Here is a 23520-nt window from a genome sequence, read left to right as displayed (position 1 = left end):
CACCTCCAAGCATCCAGGTAAGATGGATATACCTGCTCACATCCATCCACTCAAACTCCTGAGACTTAGGCCAACTAGGCTCAAAGTCTCTGTCCCTCCCCCAATTTTTATTCTGGCCACCCCCCTGACCCAGGAGCTTTCTGTTGTTCCTCTAACAAAGAACTTTGGACTCGGATGTGAGGGTACTCTACACAAGAGAAACCCCTTGTTACAGAGACTACAAGCTTGACATCAAGGTATCTGTGGCATAATTCCTTCCCTGGAAAGGCCTGTTCCAGGCCTCTGCTGCCAATGCTTGGCGCGGCTTAGCTTGTACACAGAAGCCTCACCCCATCTCTGCCTTGACAGTCAAGGCGTCCTCCCTGTGTGTCTATGTTCCAGCTTCCCCTTTTTATAAAGATTCTTCCCCACCCAGCATGACTTCATCTTGACTTATGACATCTACAGCAACCCACTTCCAAATAAGGTCACATTCAGAGGTGCTGGGGGTTATGTCTTCTAGGGATGGGCACAGTTCAATGGGAGGCAGAGTCCAATCCCCTCAGCTATTTCCCAGCCTGAGGTACCTCACTCCTGGATGTTCTCTGTGTGGATACAAGTCTTCCCTACTCTCCCCAGTCTCATTGTAGAGCACTCATGGGGCATACTTATGATTTCCTAGGCTCATGAGTGGGCCCCTGGCAGAAGGTTACTCAATTCCTGGTTAAGCACTGGAAAGCTTTATTCCAATGGATAGCCATTGACTGGAGTCTTTACCATGCTCTGGCTTCACAGGACAGCAGGACAGTTTGTGTGTGTGCGTGTGTGCGTGCGTGCATTTTCTAAGACAAGGTTTCTCTGTGTAGCCCTGGCTGTCCTAGAACTCTTTCTGTAGATGAGGCTGGCTTCGAACTCAGAGATCTGCCTGTCTTTGCCTCCCAAGTTCTGGGCTTAAAGGTATGTGCCATCACTGCCTAGTTCACAGGACAATTTTAAAGGCACTGAACCTGAACAGCTCACAATGAGCTAATAAATTACACTCAGCTTGGGTAATAGTGACACTATAAATTTAATTAGCAGTGGTGGCTGACAGCTAGCTAGTGTCTCGACCAGATAGTCATATGGTAGTTAAAGATGTAAAGACTTGTGGGAGTGAGGAAAAGAGGGAAAGAGGGAGGAAGAAGGAAAAGGAGAGAGAGAGAGAGAGAGAGAGAGAGAGAGAGAGAGAGAGAGAAGAAGAAGAAGAAGAAGAAGATTTGTTAGGTCTCTTGGGTCTGGAGTTATAGGTGCTTGTAAGACACCCACCATGGATGCTGGGATCCAAATCTGGTCCTCATGAGAAAGCATCAAGCACTCTTAACCACTGAGCCATCCCTTCAACCCTAGTTTATTATTTTTTAATGTCTGTTTTTTTAAAAGTATGTATATGTGTGGTTATCTATGTATGAGACTATGTTCATGTGAGTGCAGTACTCGCAAAGGCCAGGAGATGGCGCTGGATCCCACAAAGCTGGCGTTATTGGCCATTGTGAATCACCTGACATGGATGCTGGGAACCATTCTCTGCAAGAGCACCAAACGCTTTTAACCAATGAGCCACCTCTATGACCCTGCTTTCTTCCTATATTCATCTTTTTTTTCTCTTTCATTTGGCTAAAAACTCCAAGCAGATCTTACCCAAAAGCTAATTAGACAAATCATGGTTAAGGTGGGGGAAGCTGACTCACCTAGTCTTCAGCCAGGGCAGACATCACCAATCAATCGGGGACACCACTGATACATCTAAATCCCAGTAGCTATGCTGCCTTCATCTCCCTCTCAGAGAGTAGCCACTGATATGCAACATTAGCCTTGCTGAGGAGGGAACGTGTGGGCGGGCTCTCTGGCTCATCCCTTCTACTTTGCAAATGGGGAGATTAAGTCTCACCAGTGAGAAGAAGAAAACTTAACAACACCCTCCCTAGTAATGGGTAGTAACGGGAGACTCAGAGTGGCTGGCATCCTGGCTCAGAATACTCCCCAACCCCCATAATGCCTGTCTTTTCCTCCAGCTTCATCCAGGGTATGCCAGCAACCTGTGTATTTCTCACCTGTCTGATTGTCGTCTGAATCAGTGATGACAGTCCCCTGAATCAGTGATGACAGTCCCCTGGGGAGACTCACCTTGTCCTGGCTCCATCTGCCTCAGACCCTGGAGGCCACCTGCTGTTCTCTCTCTCTCTCTCTCTCTCTCTCTCTCTCTCTCTCTCTCTCTCTCTCTCTGATGTTGGTGTTGGAGGCTCTGCTATCTTGCCCTGTATTTTGGGGGTTCTCTCTGATGGTCTCACCATCTGGAGCCCCAGAAGTCTAGGGGGTCCTGCCTCTGCTGTGACTATACCCTTGGTACTTGGGTCCTCACCGCAACAACCCTGCTTTACCTCCTTCAAATAAATGCTCAGGGCTGCCAGGCCCCTCTGATAACTAACTAACTGGACAGGTAGGCCTCAGCAAGCAGCAAAGATTGACTCCTTAGTCCCTGGCTAGCTGGCTAATAACCAATGTCGCTATGAAATACTCATTTTGTGGAGTCAGGAAAATAGGTCAAAGCGTAAAGGTACCCGATGCCAAGCCTGACAGCCTGGATTTAATACTTAGGACCCGCATGATGGAAGGAGAGAACTGACTCTCACAAGTTGTTCTCTGTCCTCTGACCTCTGTTCATGGGCTAACACACACACCCATCTTAAGTGAATAAACGAATTGAAAAAGAAAAAAAGAAACTATTTTTTGAAACAGTGTCTCACTTAGCCCAAGCTGGCTCCAAACTTAATACTTAAAATGTAGCAAAAGATAACCTTGAACTTCTGATCCCCCTGGACATACTTCCCAAGTGCATGTGGCACCATGCCCAGTTTTATGGTGGAGATAGAGCCCAGAGTGTCACGAAAGCCCGACAAACACTCTGCCAACTGAGCCACATCCCAGCTGCCGGGAGCCTTTGTATGCTGCCATGTTTTGTTATTTTGATGGCTACATCTGGGGCCCAGAAGACAGGGTGTCATCTCCGTGGGGACTGGCATCTTCTGGAGACACCCTCCTTGTCTGTGCCCCTGTCTCCTCTTTCAGGGACTCAACTGTCTTCAACAGCCGCAGGATCTCCTGCCAGACAGACATGTGCTTGGCTAACTCCTGAGCTCTCCCTCCTTGTGTATCTATGCTACAGCACTTGGGTCACTGTGGGCGTTGAATATTCCCCTTCTGGGGGCAAACAGAAGCTTCTGCCTTTTGCTTCTTTCTTCCCACTTTTCGGTATGATTTTCCAACTATGTTGACGTAATGTAATTAAGTAATTGCCTCCTCTCCTGGGGGTCTCCTCCAGGAAGCATCAACGAAGGGAAATGGAGACTTAGAGATTAAGAAAAACTCTGCAGGTGTGGTGCCATCGAGGGACAAAAAACGGCCAGGAGGCACATGCTGTCTGGGACATGTGATGCTTTCTTTAACCCTGGAAACCTCTGATCCTTTCACAGGCGGTCCCTGGGCGGGATGTGTCCTGTCCACCTTCCCCTAAGAAGACCCCGCTCCCACAACCACTCAGAATCCACGAATGTGGCCTTATTTGGGAAAAGGGGGTCTTGGCAATGCAGGATCTCAAAACGAGGTCATCCTAGATCAGAGGGGCTGAGAATCCAATGTCAAGGCGTGTGTAAGAGCAGAGAAAGAGCACCAGCACAGGGCTGGGGGGGGGGGGGGTTCTATGAAGTCAGGAGCAGAGATAGGAGCTACACCTCTGCAAGCCAAGGAAGCTGGGTGGCAGGTCACCCAGGAAAAAACCCCGGACTTATTTCCCCCAGAACTTCCCATTGGATCAACCTTCTAGCCACTCAATTCTGATAATTTAGCTTCTTGCACTGGGGAAAAAAATTGTTTTGTTTTTTGGGGTTTTTTGTTTGTTTGTTTGTATTTGTTTTTATTTTTGTGAGGCAGGGTCATACTATGTAGCCAAGGCTGACCCAGCACTCACTATGTAGTTGAGGCTAGCCCAGAATTTATGTTGGTGCTCTTTCCTAAACCACCTGAGTGCTGGGATTGCCCAGCTAAGGCATCAAGAAGCATAGTACATGAGTAGAGGCACAGGCGTGCCTCAGCTCTTGCAGGACTGAGAGGGACTATGAGCGCATGAAGCCACCCTGTCACACATAGTGAGTACCAGGCAGTCTTGACAAGATGTTTGCCTAGCATCCATGAAGCCCTGGGTTCCGTCCTCAGAATCAAGTAACCAGGTGTGGTGGTGCCTGTTTGTAATCCCAGCCTTTGAAAAGTAGAGGGAGGAGAATCAGGAGTTCAAGGTCATCCTGTCTTTGATGGGAAGTTTGAGATCAGGCTGGGCTATGTGAGTGACAATATGGTGGTGGTTTGAATAGGAATGGCCCCCATAGACTCTTGTGTTTGAAAGCTTGGCCCATAGGGAGTGGCTCTAGTAGGAGGTGCGGCCGTGTTGGAGTAGGTGTGGCCTTGTCGGAGGAAGTGCGTCACTGTGGGGGAGGGATTTGAGGTCTCAGATGTTCAAATTATGTACAGTGTGGCACGCAGTCTCTCCCTGCGGCCTTCAGATGAAGATGTAGAACTTTCAGTCTCTTCTCCAGCATCATGTCTGCCTGTATACCACCATGCTTCCCCGACATGATGATGACGGACTGACCCACTGAACCTGTAAGCCAGGCCCAATTAATGTTGTCCTTTGTAAGAGCTGCCTTGGCCATGGAGTCTGCTCACAGCAATAAAATCCTAACTATGATAGAGACCCAATTTCAGAAAAAGAAAGGGTAGTAGCCGGTAAGAAGGCCGGATGGCAAAGGGCTCGCTGTGCAGCGAGGGGACCTTAGGTTGGCTCCTCGGCACCTCTGTACTCTGCCAGGCCTACTCGGAACACTAGTGCTTAGAAGTAAGAGCAGGCCGATCCTTAGGGCTCACCGGCCACCAGTCTAGTCAATGAGTGTGGGTAGAAAACTTATCTCGGAAAAACAAAAAATCAAGTGGAGAGAGCTAGAGGCACCTCTGGCCTCCACACACAAGAGCTCAGGCATCCACACACATGTGGCTGTACAGGAATGTCCTCCACACGGGGACATTCCATCCTGGGGGAAAGTATCATGAGACCCAGGAAGTAAGCAGGCTTCACACAGGGGAAGCTGAAACAGAGGAGAGCCACTATAGTCCCTCCCCAGGGTAGAGAAGCGGCAATCAGCTACTGGGAGGCCAGCAGTTGCCCAGAGAGAGGTTAGCCTGTCTGATGACACACAGAGCTCCAGCGACCCACCTTTGTTGGCCATGTTAGAGTGCACTATTGGAAATGCAGCCACCTTTGACTTGCCCATGCTCCAGTAGGTGACCCCAATAAACAGGCTCACCATCTTGGGCTTTGGTGTCATTGTTACTTTGATTTGAAATGGGTTCCTTAACTGGGGTGAGTAGTATGTGTGTGTGTTTGTGTTTGTATGTATGTTGTCACTCCAGGAAGAGTCTCACACAACTTGTTTACACATGTGTAGGCACACACAAACACACATTCAAATGCACATCACACACACACACACACACACACACACACACACACACGGATTGTAGAATGTATTACAGTAGACACAGGAGTCTAACATCCATCCCTTTGACCCCTTCTAGAAGGTCATAGCCAAAGTGGTCAGCTGCACTCATCACTGGGGCAAGCAGAGGTGTCATTGTGTCGGATGACGCACCCTCAGAGAGAACCTCTGGGAAAATAGGTAGTGTGTGGTTCTGTCCAATAGGAAAAGCACAGCATGAAGTGGGGTGGGGGCAGCCACTGGCCACTGGGGCTGGGAAACTAAAATTCTTTTCATGCATGGCACACACAAACAGATGCCAGATGGCCCGAGGCCAGCGTGTACGAAACAAAACTCGAAAATATTTAGTTGCGAATATAAGACAGTATTTTCATAACCTTGGGGTAGGACAGGGTAGCTTCTATGAGATAAGCCTTGCATCTCGAAACATTTGACTATGCCCAAGCTAAAAAACAGAAAAGCCTCTGGGGCTCACAGGATTCCATAAACAAGCAGGCAGACGAGCTGCGGGCCAGCGGAAGATCCTGCTGTGGGGGTGAGCACTCAGGATTCACCTGGAGTGGATAATGAGGTCGGCCATCCACTCCATCTGTGAAATGGACAAATACATTAGCCCGGCATTTCCCAGAGCAGAAACTAGATCATAGGAGATGGTCCTGTCACTCACTTGCACACATTGCCCGCACACACGCAGATGTATGCCACACACACAAATGTTGGGGAGGCGGTACAAATCAAGCAGGGGGTGCGGCAATGTGCTCCTCCATCAGACTAGCAGAAAACGACAGAATGATGTACTTAAGGCAAAGCCAGCGGGGAGAGGAGGAGATGCAGGACCCTCTTGGCTGGTCTGTATTGGGAAAACCAGGTTGGGAAGCGCTGATTGATGCCTGGTTTTGTTTGTTTTGTTTTTCCATGGCTATTGCTATTATTGTTTTGAAACAGGATTGCCTGTTGGTCTTGACCTCTCTATGAGCAAACAATGATCTTGAACTTCTGAGCCTTCTGCCTCCACCTCCCAAGTGCTGAGATTGCAGAGGCCACCACATCTGGCTGATGCAGAGCTAGGATGGAACCCAGGGCTTGGTGCGTGCTAGGACAGCACTCGACAAACTGAGCTGCATGTCCAACTTTGGGGCTATTTTTTTCTAACAAGCTCCCAGCTGGTATTGCTGCTGCTGATCGGGGTCTGTGTTTTAAGGAGGCTGTTGAGAACAGCCACAGGAGCACCCTCTCGGCCAGTGAGGAACCAGAAACTGCCCGACTGGTCACTGGTAGGGGCTAAATTATGTTCCCTATAGGATACTGTAATTTTTTTTTGTTTGTTTTGTTTTTTTTTTTTGAGACAGGGTTTCTCTGTGTAGCCCTGGCTGTACTGGAACTCACTCTGTAGACCAGGCTGGCCTCCAACTCAGAAATCCGCCTGCCTCTGCCTCCCAAATGTTGGGATTAAAGGTGTGCGCCACCACCGCCAGGCAGGATACTGTAATCTTAATACTGAATCTCTGATAACTTTATGGAGAAGTAAGGTCTTTGCATACAGTTAAATTGGAGTGACTGGTGGGCTCCTGTACAAGATTGGTGTCCTTTTGTTGTTCTGTTTTAGGGGTTGTTTGTTTGTTGAGACAAGGTTTCTCTGCGAAGTCCTGGCTGTCCTGGAATTGGCTTTGTAGACCAGGCTGGCCTTGAACTCACAGATCCACCTGTCTCTGCCTCCCAACTAGTGTCCTTAAAAGAGGGACAAATCCGCAGATGCCCTTATCTAAGTTTGGAGACATGCTCATCGCATCCAGGTTTTGCAAACACCAAGCAGTAGCCCAAGGTGAGCGGCATCAACGTTAAATCCAAATGCTCCAAACTGGGCCACCTCCATGCACTGACGTCATACCTGACACTGTGACTCTTTCAAGCACAGAGTTATTAAAATACTGGCGGAGGTTATCTTCAGGAGGGGTGCCTGAGCTGCATAAGAAGCATGGCAGATGGCATTGTCTTGGCTCCCCTCCTACTGTGGTTTGAATCTGAACTGTCCCCACAAGTTCATGTGTTCAAACACTTGATCCCTAGCTAGGGGTGATGTTTGGAGATACTGTGGATATCTGGGCAGCCTTGAGAGTTGTAACCTTCCCCTCCCTCCTCCTCTTCCTCTTCCTCTTTTTCCCCCTCCTGTATTTTTTATTTATTCTCTAACAATTTCATATATGTATGTAATGTACCTTGATCCTATGTACCCCCAACCCTGGACATCCCCACTATTCCTTCCTACACTCATGTCTTTGTCTCCTCTCTGTCTCTGTCTGTCTTTGAGACAGGGTATAACTTTGTAGGCTAGGCTGGTCTGGAACTCACAGAGATCTGCCTACCTCTGCTTCTTTTTTTTTTTTAATTTTTTTAAAAAATATGTATTTTATGTATGTGAGTACACTATAGCCCTGATGAGGGCATTGGATCCCATTACAGATGGTTGTGAGCCACAATGTGGTTGCTGGGAATTGAACTCAGGACCTTAGGAAGAGCAAACAATGCTCTTAACCTCTGAGCCACCTCTCCAGTCCCTACCTCTGCTTCTTAAGAGTTCAGATTAAAGCGCTCATCACCACACCCAGGTCTTCTGTTTTGTTTTGTTCTTTTGTTTTGTGATCCACTGAGTCTCCTCAGCACTGCACGCTGGAATGCTGGCTGAGCTTGTCGGGTAGCTCCTTTTTAGCTCTTGTGCAGGGCACGGTGACTGTCCTGAGTCATGCCTTCTGATTATTTCCTCTCTGCTTCCTTCCAAGCTGTGAGGGGTAGACTCACTGGCACCCACAGTCGCTCCTCTCCCACCAACATGGACCCAAACTGTGAGTCAAAAGAAATCTTTTCCTCCCTAGAGTGGCTTCTGTCAGGCCAGTTGTCATAGTGATGAGACTAGTAGCAAGTGTAAATCGTAAAATTTCTCATTACGTTTATGCAAATTTTATAATCCTATGGGCTGGAGAGACAGACAGCTTCAAGCTGACTAGGGGGACTTGCTGAGGGCCAGGCATGGCATCTTTAATCCCAGCACTCAAGAGACAGAGGCAGCTGGATATCTATGAGTTCTACATAGTGAGTTCCAGACTACCTGCTACCTGCTACCTGCTACCTGCTGAGGCCCTATAGAGGCAGGGCTATCAGTTCAAGGCCAGTCATGGATTCAGAGTTAGAGGCTAGCCTGGGCTAAATAAATCTCATCTTAAATAACAATAATAAGTAGAAGGGCCCTGGGTTCAAGACCTAGCACCACATATACACACAAAAGGTAAAAATCCATCCAATCAGCAAATATTTAGTGCCTACTGGGTAGGAGTAGAGCCTGCAACATTGAACCTAAGAGAATCTGGTTAATATATCTTTCATTTCTTTTCTTTCTTCCTCTTCCTCCTTCTCCTGTTCTTTTTGTGGGGGATGAGGTTAAGAGGAATTTGAAACTGGGTCTCAAGCAGCTCAGGCTGTTTTGAACTCTCTACACACAGCTAAGGATGACCCTAACATCCTGATCCTCCAGCCTCCACTTCCCATGTAATGGGATTATAAGACCCATTTATATGCTGACGAGGATTGAACCCAGGACTTCTTCATGCATGCTAGACAAGCACCTTACCCTTTGAGCCATATCTCCATCCTGGTCACTGTTTCTTAAACCTTATCTACCTTGGATTGTACAGCATCCTCCTCCCATGAGAAAACATCATATGATTTCTCTGTGCACAGAAAGGCAGAAAGCAATTTGTCAGTGTTTTCCAGAAAGTGTACACACACTCAAGTGCACGTGCACACACACACACCCCAAGACTTCAAAGAGAACACGACATAGCAATTTTCTCTCCCTATTTTCTGTTTCATAAAAGAACCAGAGAATTCAGATCCATCTTTCATGTCATAGCAACAGAAAGGAACAAAAAAGCCCCCAGAAAGAAGCTGACAGCCAAACAACGTGGATCTGCAGAAAGGTGTGCAGAGCCCAGCACCAGGAAACAAACAGCAGCCAGGAAGAGTAAACCAACTGCTGTCCTACCTCCCACGGCCCAACACATTGGAGAACTGCGTGGGGCTCCCACTTGAGCCCCTGCGCCTGCCACTGAGATAGGGGAGTCCCATGAGCGAGAGGGAACCAGGCACACTTACAGAGGCCAGGAACCCAGGGCACTAGTGTGAGACCAGACCAAAGAGGGTTAAGCTCAGGAACACGAGGACAAAATGAGTAAAAATCAAACTGAACAGACATGGATACATCGGCATGGGCAGCAGTTTGGTTTTTTGTTTTTGTTTTTTGTTATTATTTTGTTTTTTGAGACAGGGTCTCTCTGTGTAGCCCTGGCTGTCCTGGAACTCACTCTGTAGACTAGGCTGGCCTTGAACTCCCAAAGACCCATCTTCCTCTGCCTCCAAGGGGTTAAAGATAGGCACCACCACTGCCTGGCTCAGCACCGACAGTTTTTACTGCAGAGGCTTGGTTGTCAAGGAGAGGATAAAAGACCTCAGAGACACCCAGTGTGATTCCCTTTGCCTGAAGTCCAAGACCAGGCTATAGCGCTGGAGGTCAGACCAGAGGCACTGACCAGCACAGGGTGACGGTGGGCTAAACCAGCTTCTTCCTTTGTCTTTCTTTCTTCCTTTTCCTCTGTTCCTTTATTCCTTTCCCTCTCGATTCACCCCACCACCACTTTTACGCAAAGTTTCATTGACTTTCATTTTCTGTGTATGAGTGCTTGCTTGCCAAGTATGTCTGTGCACCATTTTGTTCCCAGTTTCCTTGAAAACCAGAGGATGGTGCCAGATCCCCTGGAACTGGAATTACAGTGGACTATAAGCTGCTGTGTGGGACATTTGCAATGGCAGCCAGTGCTCTAACCATTAGGCCATCCTTCTATCTCCCCTTCTATTTTTTTATGAGACAAGTCTCAATGGAACCCCAGCTTGGTTCATCATATAGCAGAGGGTGGTTTTGAACTCCTGATTCTTCTACCATTACCTCACAGATATACTCCTTCAGGCTCAGTTTTGGGAATGAAGTTATCTGACTATATCTGAATGCTTGATTCTCAAAGTAAACGCATGCAGAAATTCACAAAGCTGGTCCCTTGGCACTCTAGTCTGTATGTTATAGTTTGATTTTTTTTAATGAAAAGATAAAAATTAAGCAATAATTCTGAGACAGGAATTTCCAACTGTGCTGGCTTGTTTTATGTCGACTTGACACAAGGTGTAGTCATCTGAGAGAGGGAACCTCTATCGGGAAAGTGTCTCCCTAAGATACAGCTGTAGGCAGGCAGTGGTGGCGCACGCCTTTAATCCCAGCACTTGGGAGGCAGAGGCAGGCAGATTTCTGAGTTCGAGGCCAGCCTGGTCTACAGAGTGAGTTCCAGGACAGCCAGGACTATACAGAGAAACCCTGTCTCGAAAATTTAAAAAAAAAAAAAAAAAAAATCCAGCTGTAGTCAATCCTGTAGGGCATTTTCTTAATTAGTGATTGATGGGGGAGGGCCTCCACCTTGTGGGTGGGGTCACCCCTGGGCTGATGGTCCTGGGTTCTATAAGAAAGCAGGTTGAGCAAGCCAGTAAGCACGGGTCCTCCATGACTACTGCATCAGCTCCTGCCTCTAGGTTCTTGCCCAAGAACTAGAGACTTGAAGCTTAAACGTTCTGGTTCTGTTGCCAGTAACCAAGTGCTAATCTTTTGTGCAGCGCACAAAGGTTAAGACACGGGAATTCCCAGCAACTTTCCAGATAGGAGGTCATCAGCCGTTACAATATTGCCTATCTGTGGTGAAGGGGAGTCTGCCAGGGGATATCAGCACCTGGCCATAAACTTGACTCACTTCCAGCCTCCCAGACAGTGTTGGGCTGTGGCTAGATGCCCAAGCACAGTTCTGTTCTGCAGGGTACTCAACCGGGGCCAGTGGGCAGGTCCCCAGCAGTCCACTTATGTGACGTGGCAAACAAGAATGCACCAAAACCTAGGGAAAGAGGAAGGCAACAGCCCACTGGAAACTGGGAAGGAGAATACTGTGTGTAGACCTCAGGATGGCCGTGGGCTGGAAGTGTGCCTGACCCCAATAATCCCTTGTCATCTTGGGGGCGAGATCATCCCCACCGGCACTGAAAATGTATCCCAATCATGAACAAGTGTGGGAGCTACTGGCATCTGGTGGGATCTGTGGGCAGGAAGGCTGGACATTCTGAGCCGTGTAGGACAGTCCTCTAGGACAATGACGTTCGTCCCTTCATGTGGGCGCAGGTCCTGCTTGAAAGGAGCGTCATCTAAAACTCAACCTCATTTTATATACAAATGTGTTTTCTCTTTCCTGCTCCTTCATAAGAGTGACAGCTCATTTTACAGTACAGTCACCATGAACCACGGAGGGAACCTGGCTCTGAGAATTTGGATATGACCTTTTTTAGAAAATTGATGTCACCAATTTTAATGGCCTTTCTGCTTTCGCTGTCTGAATCACACACAGGGAACACCTGTGGCTGCCCCCCGCCCCTCCCTGGAGCTTCAAAAAAGGGGTGAGCGTCTGAGTCCTGCTTCATGTGTGGGAGGATACCTGATGCCTTATGTGGGATTTTACGGCGACCCACCTTCTGTTTAGCTCTCTTTGGCAGTATCATGTGACAACGCTTCTGAAATGATGGGACTAGGCAGGTGAATTATATACTGGAGAATCCGGCCTGCAACAGAAAGGCAACATGCCGGGTCAAGAGGCCAGGGGAATGGTTTCTGCACGGAGTTGAGCCAGAGCTGAATGGAGAGACTACTGAGCCCAACCAACATGAGGACATGACTATAGGAAATACAACCAGGGCATAGGATAAGCAGAGAAGGTCCAGTCATCCCATCGTTCCAGGTGGACACTTTTGTCCTGTGAGAACCCATCTATGCTGACCTGTGAATGCCGAATGAAGAAAAATCCAGGCTGAGGAGTTGCAAGCCAGGGCCAGAGGGTAGGGAAGCATTATGGGCGATGGATGAGACTTTGATCTTGACTGTACCCAAGTCACTCTGCCAGGAGTATGAGTGACTAACTTCTCCAGAACCTCCACTGCCTGGAGCTTGCAGAAGCATGGCTGACCTGTTCCCCCCAGCTCCACCAGAGAGAGGCGGTATCCGCCGCACTGCATTGGGTCTGGACTTCTTACAATAGTGGGGCTCTTTGGTCTTGCTGCTCTGCCTCCACTTCAGATTCAAATCTGAGGATGTTGCAAGTCAAACACAGATGATACTGACCGAATGGGCACAGTGAAGAATGTTCACTGAGGGGAGGGGCACCATGATTAAGAGACTTGCTTTTGCAGAGGACCCATGTTGGTGTTTATTCCTTTACATGGTAGCTTGTAACCATCTATAACATCAGTTCCAGGGGAATCCAACACCCTCTTCTGATCTCCGTGGGTACAACTCACACATGCACTGCACATCCATACACTTAGGTGAGACACTCATATACTTTTTTTTAAGATTTATTTATTTTATGTAGTCCTCTCAGAGACCCATTACAGATGGTTGTGAGCCACCATGAGGTTGCTGGGACTTGAACTCAGGACCTCTGGAAAGAGCAACCAGTGCTCGTAACGGCTGAGCCCTCTCTCCAGCCAGACACTTGGTATACTTAAAAATAAAATAAATGAATCTAGTTTTAAAAAGAACATCTATTGTGTAGTGTCTACACCAAATGTACAAGTTTCCACCTTAAGAGGAATGAAAGACTCTTTATTTCTGGAAAAAAAAAATTGAGTGACCATGCATTACAGATTCAGGGTACCCAAATTCCATTTTCCACTGTAATAACTATTATGTAATAATATTATGAACAGGACAAGGAGAATCATAGATTAATGTATTTCAAATACTTTGCTGGAGACACCAGGTTGAGTGAGTCCCAGCAATGCAGGGACAGGTCTCTAAGAGGTGACAGATGTTATCTGACCACACCCTTAGTTTTGGGGTTGTCAGGAGTGAGGGGTCTCTTTATGCATTCCAAACCACTTAGCTAATAACCAGAAGGATGTCAGATCACAAATGGAGGCGGGCAATAGATAGATAGCTATGACAAGCTAAAGGTGGCCCAAGATAATCTGGCTCTGGACCTGAAACATTCCAACCTCTCCCATCACAGAAGTCCTTATCAATCAATCAATCAACCAATCAATCAGTCAATCAATCTTTATTGACACAGCTCCCTTCCAGCAATTTTCCTTCACAGTGGTCATGGCTGCCCTGAGGCAGGGTACGAGCCAATCAGATCTCCAGAAGTCAGGGACCACGGTGGGTCAGGATCAGGAAAGGTGCAGGGGCTTCCAGTTGTTCCTCTGCAGCAGCAACAAGGTCCCCAAGATACTAGGGTTCTGTATTGGACTTGGCTAGGAGGGCACAGGTGACAGGCAGGCTAGCTCTCTTCCTGCTTCCGGGTTCCAGCCTACCGCCCCGGAGAGCCTAAAGCCCGAATCCTCGTGGGTTTCAACGCCCTCTGCTGCCCATTCCTGCCACTGCACTTTGATGCCAGAGGACTGAACCAGGAATGAGGAGATATTTGGGGGTTTGTAGCCTGACAGAAACAAAGTCAAGGAAAAGCTGGCCCCAGAAAGAAGATGGGAAGGAGAACACATTTCCAGACACAGTTCCTGGGTCTCTCTGTGTTGTAAGGTACTAATTCAGGACTCTAGTCTCCCCCAGACAGTTCTCTGGCTCCTCTTGTACTCAGGATTCACACTAGGCCACAGAATCCCCATAATATTGAAAGTATTTTAGGGGGAAAAAAAGTAAGTGTTTTTGGTCTGGGAATGTAGCTTAGTCGGTAGAGGGCTCACCTTGCATGCGCAAGTCTCCATCTGAAGCACTGTCTGGACTGCAATGGGCACATACACCTGGAGGCCCAACACTGAGGCCGAGAACGCAGAAGGAGTGTAAGTTCAAGGTCGAGGCCACTACTTAGCAAGTTTGAAATCAACCTGGGCTACGTGAGACTCAGCCTCAAACCAAAGAAAAACTAAAGAGCTCTCAAGGTTTCTCTTGATCTTGTTTACACGGACGGAATAACACCCAACAGCTGTCACTCATCAAGGGTTACAGTGTATCCCGAGAACTAGATTATTATCAAGCCCATTACTCAGATAAAAAAAAACTGAGGCCAGCCCTCAGCCAGAGGCTAAGTCTTGTGTCCTGAGCCCACAGTTGCTGTTACAGATGTCAGGTGATTTGAAGGACAGCAGTAACCACAAGTCCTTAGAGCTTTTAGCCTGGCCACATTACACTCGGAAGCTTGACTTGGTCTGTGGTCCTGACTCCTCTGGACCTAACTAGTGTTCAGGAGCCCTCTGGAAACAGAGGAAAGGTTCTATGTGGCCTCTGGTGCTTGGGAATCTGAGCAGAGAACAGAGCAGCCTCCTCCACCTGCCAGTGCCACCCAGGCTAGTTGCACTTTAGGTGACAGGCGCTAACAAAGGGCTGGTGCACAAGGCAGAGGGTCTAACACAACCACACTCCAAGTTCCAGAAGGCTGCCAGTGCAGCCTTCTGGGATGCAGATGCGTAGGTGAGGTCCCCCTTGTTTTCTGGGATGAACCAGGTGATGCGTGGGCTGGAAGGGGATTGAGAGAGTCTGCCCGTGTACTCAGGCCCGATGAGGCTCTGAAGACGGCTCCATTACTAATGTGTTTACCTTGAAAATAGGAGGACCTGGGTCCCATCTTTAGAACCCACGTTACAAAAAGTTAGGCACGGTGGCCAACACTAGGAATCCTAGCGCTGGGGAGGCAAAGACAGAGGACTCAACTAGTGAGCTACCCCAAGCTGCTTGGCAAGTTCAGGGCCAGAGAGAAACATTGTATCAACACCACCACCAAGAGCAACAACCAAGGGGATGGTGATATCGGAGGGTGTTCCCACACCCTGGTACACCCTCAAACACAAAAGCGTCAAGGAGAGGCAGATCGGTGGTTAGGAGCACCGGCTGCTCTTGCACAGAAACTGATCCGGATTCAGTTTCCAGCACCCACGTGGGGACTTACAACCACCTGGAACTGCAGTTCCAGGGGATACGATGCCCTCTCCTGGCCTCTGTGGGTCCCATGCCTACACATGGCACACAGACATCATGCAGGCAAAACACTCATATACATAAAATAAAAGCAGATAAATCACTGAGAAAAGAAAGCCTGCTAGGGGTTGGGATGTAGCTCAGGGGTAGAGCAACAGCAGAGAGGGCTAGTTCTTGGCTGAGAAGACACATAGTCCCTTCTGTAGCATCTTTTAAAAGCAAGACCCTCTGGGCTGGGAAGATGGCTCAGGGGTAAAGCACTTACCATACAAGCCTGACAACCGGAGTAACATCCTTAGTGACAACCTGAGTAACACTAACAAGCCCATGGCCTTTCTACTAAAATAATACTTGGTTTGTGGTCCACTCTGGTTTCTAGATCTTTTTTTTTTTTCTCCCATGCTTGCACAGCTTACTCAAACACAAGGATTCAGTCCTCAGCAGCTCTTTCTCGGTACTGGTTGACTGACTTCAGGGCCTTGTGCCTCTCGGTCCTTCTCAACCTTAAACCAGAGATCGCGGTAATGATGCTAAGTGCAGAAGGATCATGGGAAGTAGGTCAAGGAACTGGTAGTTGTATGTATGACATTTGCAGAGCCTGGCACAGATAAATCTCAAACAAACAAACAAACAAACAAATAAAAAAAAAAAAACCTAACCGACCAACCAACCAAACAACCAAACAAAAAAAACTGATGGCGTTTGGTAGTTGTGAGTGGAGGACGCCTGGCCTAGGACTCTCACTTTAGAAAATGCCAAAGCTTTGGGCAGCAGCCTGGAGGTTTGATTTAATTGGTCTCAGGTGGAACCTGAGTGTAGGTACTTCCCAGGTGATCCTGGTAATGGAAGGTAGGAAGTCTGGGTCACAGCTTGGCTGGCATCCTGGGTCTCTTAAGGGGAGGGAATGGCACCCAGTAGGGTGGCACCCAGCAGCTGTCAGGAAGCCTTAGCCGGTTACTAGAGCATCCTTTGTGTTTTTTATATGCTTGACTCAGTCGTGAGCAGGCGCGCGTGGTGAGTTTGGCTCCTGCCTCTCCTCAGCAGGAAGGATGGGCATCACCCACTCAGAGCAAGGTCAGCATGCTGGTATAAAGCTCTGTTTTGTCCTTGCCAAGAGTCCCTAATCCTTGTGAAGTCATCAGAACCCTCCCTCTCTTTGCCTGGGGCTCTGCTCACGCCTGTGGTAGGAAGGGACCCACCCAGATTCTTCTAGTCACACCTCAGTTGCTAGTTTTCCAGCGAGGGCCAGAGAACCTCAGATCTCACACTGAAGGAGGCTCCCAGGAACACAGAAGCCTGGGTCCGGGCCTGCCCAGTGCTAAGCGGCTGCTTTGGGCTTTTGCTGCCTTGTTTGCTGAGCGAGACCTTCCTGGCTGCTTTGAGTGGGAACAGTGGCTGTGTGGCCCAGACTGCCCTGGAGGGGTCCACCGTTGCCCAGCTGGACATCTGCGTGGGTGACATCCTAAAGCACTCATGATTTGGCTCAGTGACAGCGGGGGGGGGGGAGGGGGTTGGGTGGTGGTGGGAGTGGAGTTAGCCTGGCAAATCATCCCACCTCCTTCAGAAGGGACCCGCTTGGATTCTATTTGTAGGCCCAGAGGCTGAGCATCCTCACATCACCTCTTCAGGCCCCAGAGCTGTGAGGACCAATGGGAATAAGGCAGACAGTGTCTCTTCACCAATAAGGATTTTTGCCCAAGCCTATACAAGGACCCACAGTTCCTGGATCCCTGTACTCGATTAGTATGGAAGCAGATACACTCAGGTAAATGCATGAAGGTAATTCCAGGGGCCTCACAGCAGCCTCTGGGTATGACCTCTGAACCCGGACGTGCTCCAGAACCCCCAGTATGGCATTCACTTTTACTATCTTATATGTCCCCACAACCTATAGCTTGGTGTCTTTTGACAGAACTGGCACTGCAAATGTTGGTTAACTCTTTGCTGTTGTTTGTTTTTCGGTTTTTCAAGACAAAGGTTTCTCTGTGTAGCCCTGGTCATCCTGGGACTGGCTCTGTACACCAGGTTAGCCTTGAACCTAGAGATCTGCCTGCCTCTGCCTCCCTAGTACTGGGATTAGAGGCATTGGTCACCACTGTTGGCTTTTTGTTTTGTCTTTTGTTGTTGTTTGTTTGTTTTGCTTTTTTTTTGAGACAGGGTCTCACTATATAGCTCTGGCTGTCCCAGAACTCACTATGTAGACCAAGCTAGCCTAGAACTCACAGAGATCCTCTTCCTCTTCCTCCCAAGTGCTGGGATTAAGGGTGTGAGCCACCACTGCCTGGCAATGTAGACATTCTTTCCACAAACATTTATCAAGTACTTGCTGGGTGTCATTTGAAGTACTGGCAACTGGACACAGTCCACGGCTGCTGGAGCTGATATTCCAGGGAACAAGTGGGCGTAGGTGGGTGGGTGGGTGGGGAAGAAATATGACAAAAGAGTAAACAGAGATACCAGGGTTAAGTATGGGTCACACACCACCCCCTGTGTTTCCGGAATCCTCATTTGTTTCTTTCCAGTGTGGACTGGGCTCGGCTGAGAGCTTCTGCTGTTGTCACTCTGGCTAAGGTCCCTCATGGCCTCAGGTATAGCTCACTGGCATCTCTGGCTGGGAGGCTGCTATGATGACCTTCTTCACCATAGTTGATGTGGCCAACATGTGATTGTTTATATAGGGTCTTGTGACCCAAATGTTCTAACCCGTTTGGTCTAGGTTCTCATGGTCTAGCCTGCGGGGTTCCTCATTAGGGTAGCCAGAGAGTTTCAGGAAGCCAAGGAAAAGATACAAGACCAATTCAGGCCCGGGACAGGGGACTAGCTTGGTGTCACTGCACTGTCCTATAGAATTAGAGGACCAACTGAGAAGTAAGAACAGTAACTTCTACAATCTGAGCAATGAGAGAGAGCCAGAGTCAGAAATTGGTCTTCTAGACTTTTCTTAGTTTCAAGTGTTAGGCTTTCTTTTTTTTCCTTTCCTTCTTTCCTTCTTCTTTCCTTCTTCTTTCCTTCTTCTTTCCTTCTTCTTTCCTTCTTTCCTCCTCTCCTCTCCTCTCCTCTCCTCTCCTCTCCTCTCCTCTCCTCTCCTCTCCTCTCCTCTCCTCTCCTCTCCTCTCCTTTCCTTTCCTTTTTTCAAAAAAAAACCACAGGGCCTTACCTAGCCAAGGACAAACTTGAACAGGCATGTGATTAGAGATGACCTTGAGCCGGGATCCTCCTGCCCTTATCTCCTGAATCAGAAGTTTAAAAGTACTCCAGGCTACACAACAATGACCAGGACAGCCTGAGCTACATATCAAAACCCCAAACAAAATAAAATTAAAAAAATATTTTTGCAAATATTGAAACAGCAGGTGTCTCAGGGCCAGCTGTCACTGGTCAGTTCCCCACCTCCGACAGCAGCACTGGGCAACAGGAGGCGTGGCCACTACTCCCAGGACACTACACTGTCCCTACTATCTCTTTCCTGGCCACCGATGAGATGTACATCCTGTGGAATAGAAATATATCCACCCTTACTGTGAGAGCTGAGGCTGGGGTTCTGGGCTCTTCTTCTCCACAGTTTAGGCAGTGGAGAGGACGAACAATTCCCCACCTTCACCCTAGGCTGGGAGTTTCTGGGAAAGAGTAGGCGGGGCTCATTAGGGCCAGTTTGCAAGTGTTGATTTGGGCATGTGAAAACTGAGAAAAGGTCTCCTGTATCCCCAGGCTGATCTTGAACCCCCTCTACATCTGAGGATGGCCTTGAACTCCTGACCTCCTGGCTTCTACAAGTGTTAGGGTTACTTGTATCTACGTTGTCATACCCAGTCCTTGTGGGGCTGGGAGCTGAAGAGAAGACTTTGTGTATTCTCGGCAAGCACTCAACAAGCACTCAGCTACGTCCTCGGTCCTTCTACTCAGAATGAAGAGTCTCCTTTTTAATTTTTAAAGATGTATTTTTGTAGCCATGTGGTGGTGGTGGTGATGCCTGACTTTGATCCCAGCACTTGGGAGTCAGAGGTAGGTCGATCTTTGTAAGTTCAAGCCTAGCCTGGTCTACAGAGTGAGTTTCAGGACAGCTGGGGCTATACAGAGAAACCCTGTCTCGAAAAACCAAAAAACTTCCAGGACAGCCAGGGCTACACAGAGAAACCCTGTCTCGAAAAACCAAAAAACTTCCAGGACAGCCAGGGCTACACAGAGAAACCCTGTCTCAAAAAAACCAAAAAAAAAAAAAGAAAAAAGAAAAAAAAAAGAAAGAAAAACCAAAAAACAACAATTAAACGATGTCTTTTTGTGTCTATATGAGTGTGTGCATGGGTGTGTGCAGGTGTTATAGGCAGGGTCTCTCACTAAACCAGTGTTTATGTTTTCTCTGTTAGGCTGAAGCTGAGTAAGCCCCAGCAATCCTCTTGTCTCTGGCTTCCTCAGTGTTGGGTTCTAGGGTGCCTGGTGTGTTACATGGGTGCTGGAATCTGAGCTGTGATCCTCATGGTTGTACAAGTGTTCTTAACCACTGAGGTATCTCTCCAGCACTAAACGAGAAGTTTTAAATGGCAGCCATGGTAGAGAGTGTATATTATCCATCCTTCACTTTAAAAAGTAGTGCTGGGTTGGAGGGATGGCCCAGCAGTTAAGAGCCCTGGCTGCTCTTCCAGAGGTCCTGCATTCAATTCGCAGAAACCACGTGGTGGCTCAGAACCATCTGTAATGGGATCTGATGCCCTCTTCTGGCATGCAGGTATAGGTGCAGATAGAGCACTTGTATACATAAAATAAATAAATGAATAATTTTTTTTTTAAAGTAGTACGGTCAGGTCATGTGGCTCCATGTCTATCAGGCCCAACGAATTAACTGGTTCCTTGGATTCTGTGTCCAGATAGAGTAGAGTCCTTGGGTAGACGCAGATGCTTTTGCACTCAAAGGCTCTGTCTTGTTTTTGGTCTTTGGTCCAGTGGTGAGGGAGACGGCAAGGGGCAGAGCTATTCACCGCCTAGTTCCAGGGGCTGCCCTGGATGATGGCCCGAGTTCACATTTATAAGCTTGTATGTTCTTCAGTGAAGCTGGCTTCTTTTCTTTTGTTGTTGTTGTTTTGTTTGTCTAGAGACAGGATCTCATGTAACCCAGGCTAGCCTCAAACTATCTGTGTAGCTCAGGATGGCCTTAGACCATAGTTTTTTTTTTTTTTTTTTTTTTTTTTGAGCAAGGCACTTACTACATAGCTCTGGCCGCCCTGGAATTTACTGTGCCTCAAATCCAGAGCTCTGTCTGTCCTTGTCTCAAGTGGTGGGATTAAAGGCATGTGCTGCTATATTTGTGGAGACACAGGCTTCTTTTTTTGTTTGTTTGCTTTTCTAGCCCCTTGCTGCCTCTAGGCCTCAGTTTCTGTAGATGGCTATTTGTCCTGACTTCTCCTTTCGTTTTTTTTGTTTGTTTGTTTGTTTCTTTGTTTTTTTTTTTTTTTTTTTTTTAAAGACAGGGTTTCTCTGTGTAGCTCTGGCTGTCCTGGAACCCACTCTGTAGACCAGGCTGGCCTCGAACTCAGAAATCCGCCTGCCTCTGCCTCCCAAGTGCTGGGATTAAAGGCGTGCGCCACCACTGCCCCAGCAAGACACGGGCTTCTAAAAAAAAAAAAAGAAAATAAGAAAGAAAGAAAGAGAGAGAGAAAGAAAAAAGAAAAAAGAGCACTGACTGCTCTTTCAGAGGTCCTGAGTTCAATTCCCAGCAACCACATGGTAGCTCATATCCATCTGTAATGGGATCTGATGCCCTCTTCTGGTGTGTCTGAAGACAACTACAGTCTACTCATATAAGTGAAATAAATAAATCTTAAAAAGAAAAAAGGAAGGAAGGAAGGAAGGAAGGAAGGAAGGAAGGAAGGAAGGAGAGAAAAACCAAAACCTTGGCTTGGGGCTGTAGCTCAGTGGTAGAGTACTTGCCCAGCATGGACAAGGTCTTGGGTTCAGTTAAAAGAAAAAGAATAATTAGAGCTGGGTGTGGCAGAACACAAGGGCAAGCCCAGTACTCAGGAGGTGGAAGCATGAGGATCAGATGTATAAGGCCATCCTGAGCTACACAGATAGTTTGAGGCTAGCCTGGGTTACATGAGATCCTATCTCTAGACAAAATCAAAAGCCTCATTCAGTGGGCACGGTGGTTCCCACCTGTAATCCTCTGCCTGGTCTCCTCTGTGGGAGAGGCTCCTAGAGAAACCCACATGCCATTAGTACACAGGAGGAGAGCCTTGTCTTGGGAGGTCAAGAGAAGAGGAGATGGAAGGCTCTAAGTGAGCCTGGAGGGCACAGCAAGACCCAGTCTCTAAACAGACAGACAGACAGAGACAGACTGACTGACTGAAACTTGGTCAATAGTTGAAAAACCATTTTGGTGTTCTCAGTTCTGTTTTCAGCGGAGAGTGGCTGAGCATACCTGGCTCCTGTCTAGGAAAGTTTTCTTGTCTCTCATGCTCCACAGTCCTGCCTGCTGTCTCATCCTGGGCCACCAAGTCTCCAGAAAGGTCTGTCCCTTTTCAGAGAGACAGGCACGGCCATGACACGGTTTCGGCTGTGGATCCTGGAAGTGGCCTTAGATCCCAGCTCTGTGTTGGGTTGGACAAAGTGATTTGTTGGTGCCGTGTGGATAAAGTGGGTTGCTCAGGTCTCTGTCACAGTGTAAGATCCTTCTGGAAGCAGTCAGCACTGAGGACAGTGGCCTTTGGCCCAAGTATTATTGACCCAATGCTTACTAGGCTGATACTGGCAGTGTGTCCTCATTGCTTACAAAAGGTGACATGGAACATACCCATGGGGACCTGGATTCCTCTATGGGGCAGCTCGCACCTGTGTAATAGCAGGACCCGGCCTATCAGTTGGCCCAGGAGTTTTCTCGAAGGTTCTGCCACGGCTCTGGTTCACATGATGACACGAGTCCTAGTCAGGGTTTCTATCACTGTGATGAGATACCATGACCAAAGCAAGTTGGAGCGGAAAGGAAAGGGTTTACTCAGCTTACACATCCACAGTACTGTTCATCACTGAAGGAGACAGGAAGGAACGCAAGCAGGTCAGGAGCCTGGAGGCAGGAGCTGACCCAGAGGCCATGGAGGAGTGCCTGGTTTGCTCCCCATGGCTTGCTCAACTTTGACTTGTAGAACCCAGGCCAGCCCACAATGGACTGGGTCCATCTCAGTCAATCACTAATTAAGACAACACTTTATAGGTTTGCCTCCGGCCCTATCACACAGAAGCATATTTTTTTTTTTTTTTTGAGGTTCCCTTCTCTCAGGTGACTTTAGCTTATGTCAAGTTCAGATGAGATTTCCCAGCACAGCATACAACTCCAGGATACAGCTCCAGGGTCTAAGTTGAGAGGCTCACAGAAGACTGTGAAAGTCTCCCGTTCAGTCAGTGGGCACAGCCAGGACAAGGACACAGGTGTATGGCCCATGTTTCAAACACATTGAGGGCATCCTTCCATGATGCTGGAGATCTGAGACCAGGGCACTGAAAGTGAAGCTTCAAGCAGCCCTCAACTGAATTCTGTGTAGCCCCGCCTATCTTGAAACTCACTCTGTAGACCACGATAGCCTCTGACCCAGAGAGCCACCTGCCTCTGCCTCCTGAGTGCTGGGATCAAAGGGGTGCCCCTCATGGCCAGACTCCACTGTTGGGAGCCAGCTCCTAACTGAAAAGCGCCTATCATCTTTGCAGCCATCTTGGGCCATATATTTGCAGGTTGCTACTTTTCCACCCTGACAAGAGACTTTTTTTTTTCTAGCATGATGTTTTTGCAAGCACCCTACAACACCTAAGCACACTCTGATAAACATCTTGTTTTTCGCAGACAGATCCTGTTTTGTTGTTTAGTGTCCACAGCTGCAAGGCACTCATGGTAAAGTGTTTTCAGCTGCACTCCCCTGT

This window comes from Arvicanthis niloticus, chromosome 18, assembly GCF_011762505.2.
Source record: "Arvicanthis niloticus isolate mArvNil1 chromosome 18, mArvNil1.pat.X, whole genome shotgun sequence".
Lineage (NCBI taxonomy): Eukaryota > Metazoa > Chordata > Mammalia > Rodentia > Muridae > Arvicanthis > Arvicanthis niloticus.
Note: the sequence above shows the minus strand (reverse complement) of the source record.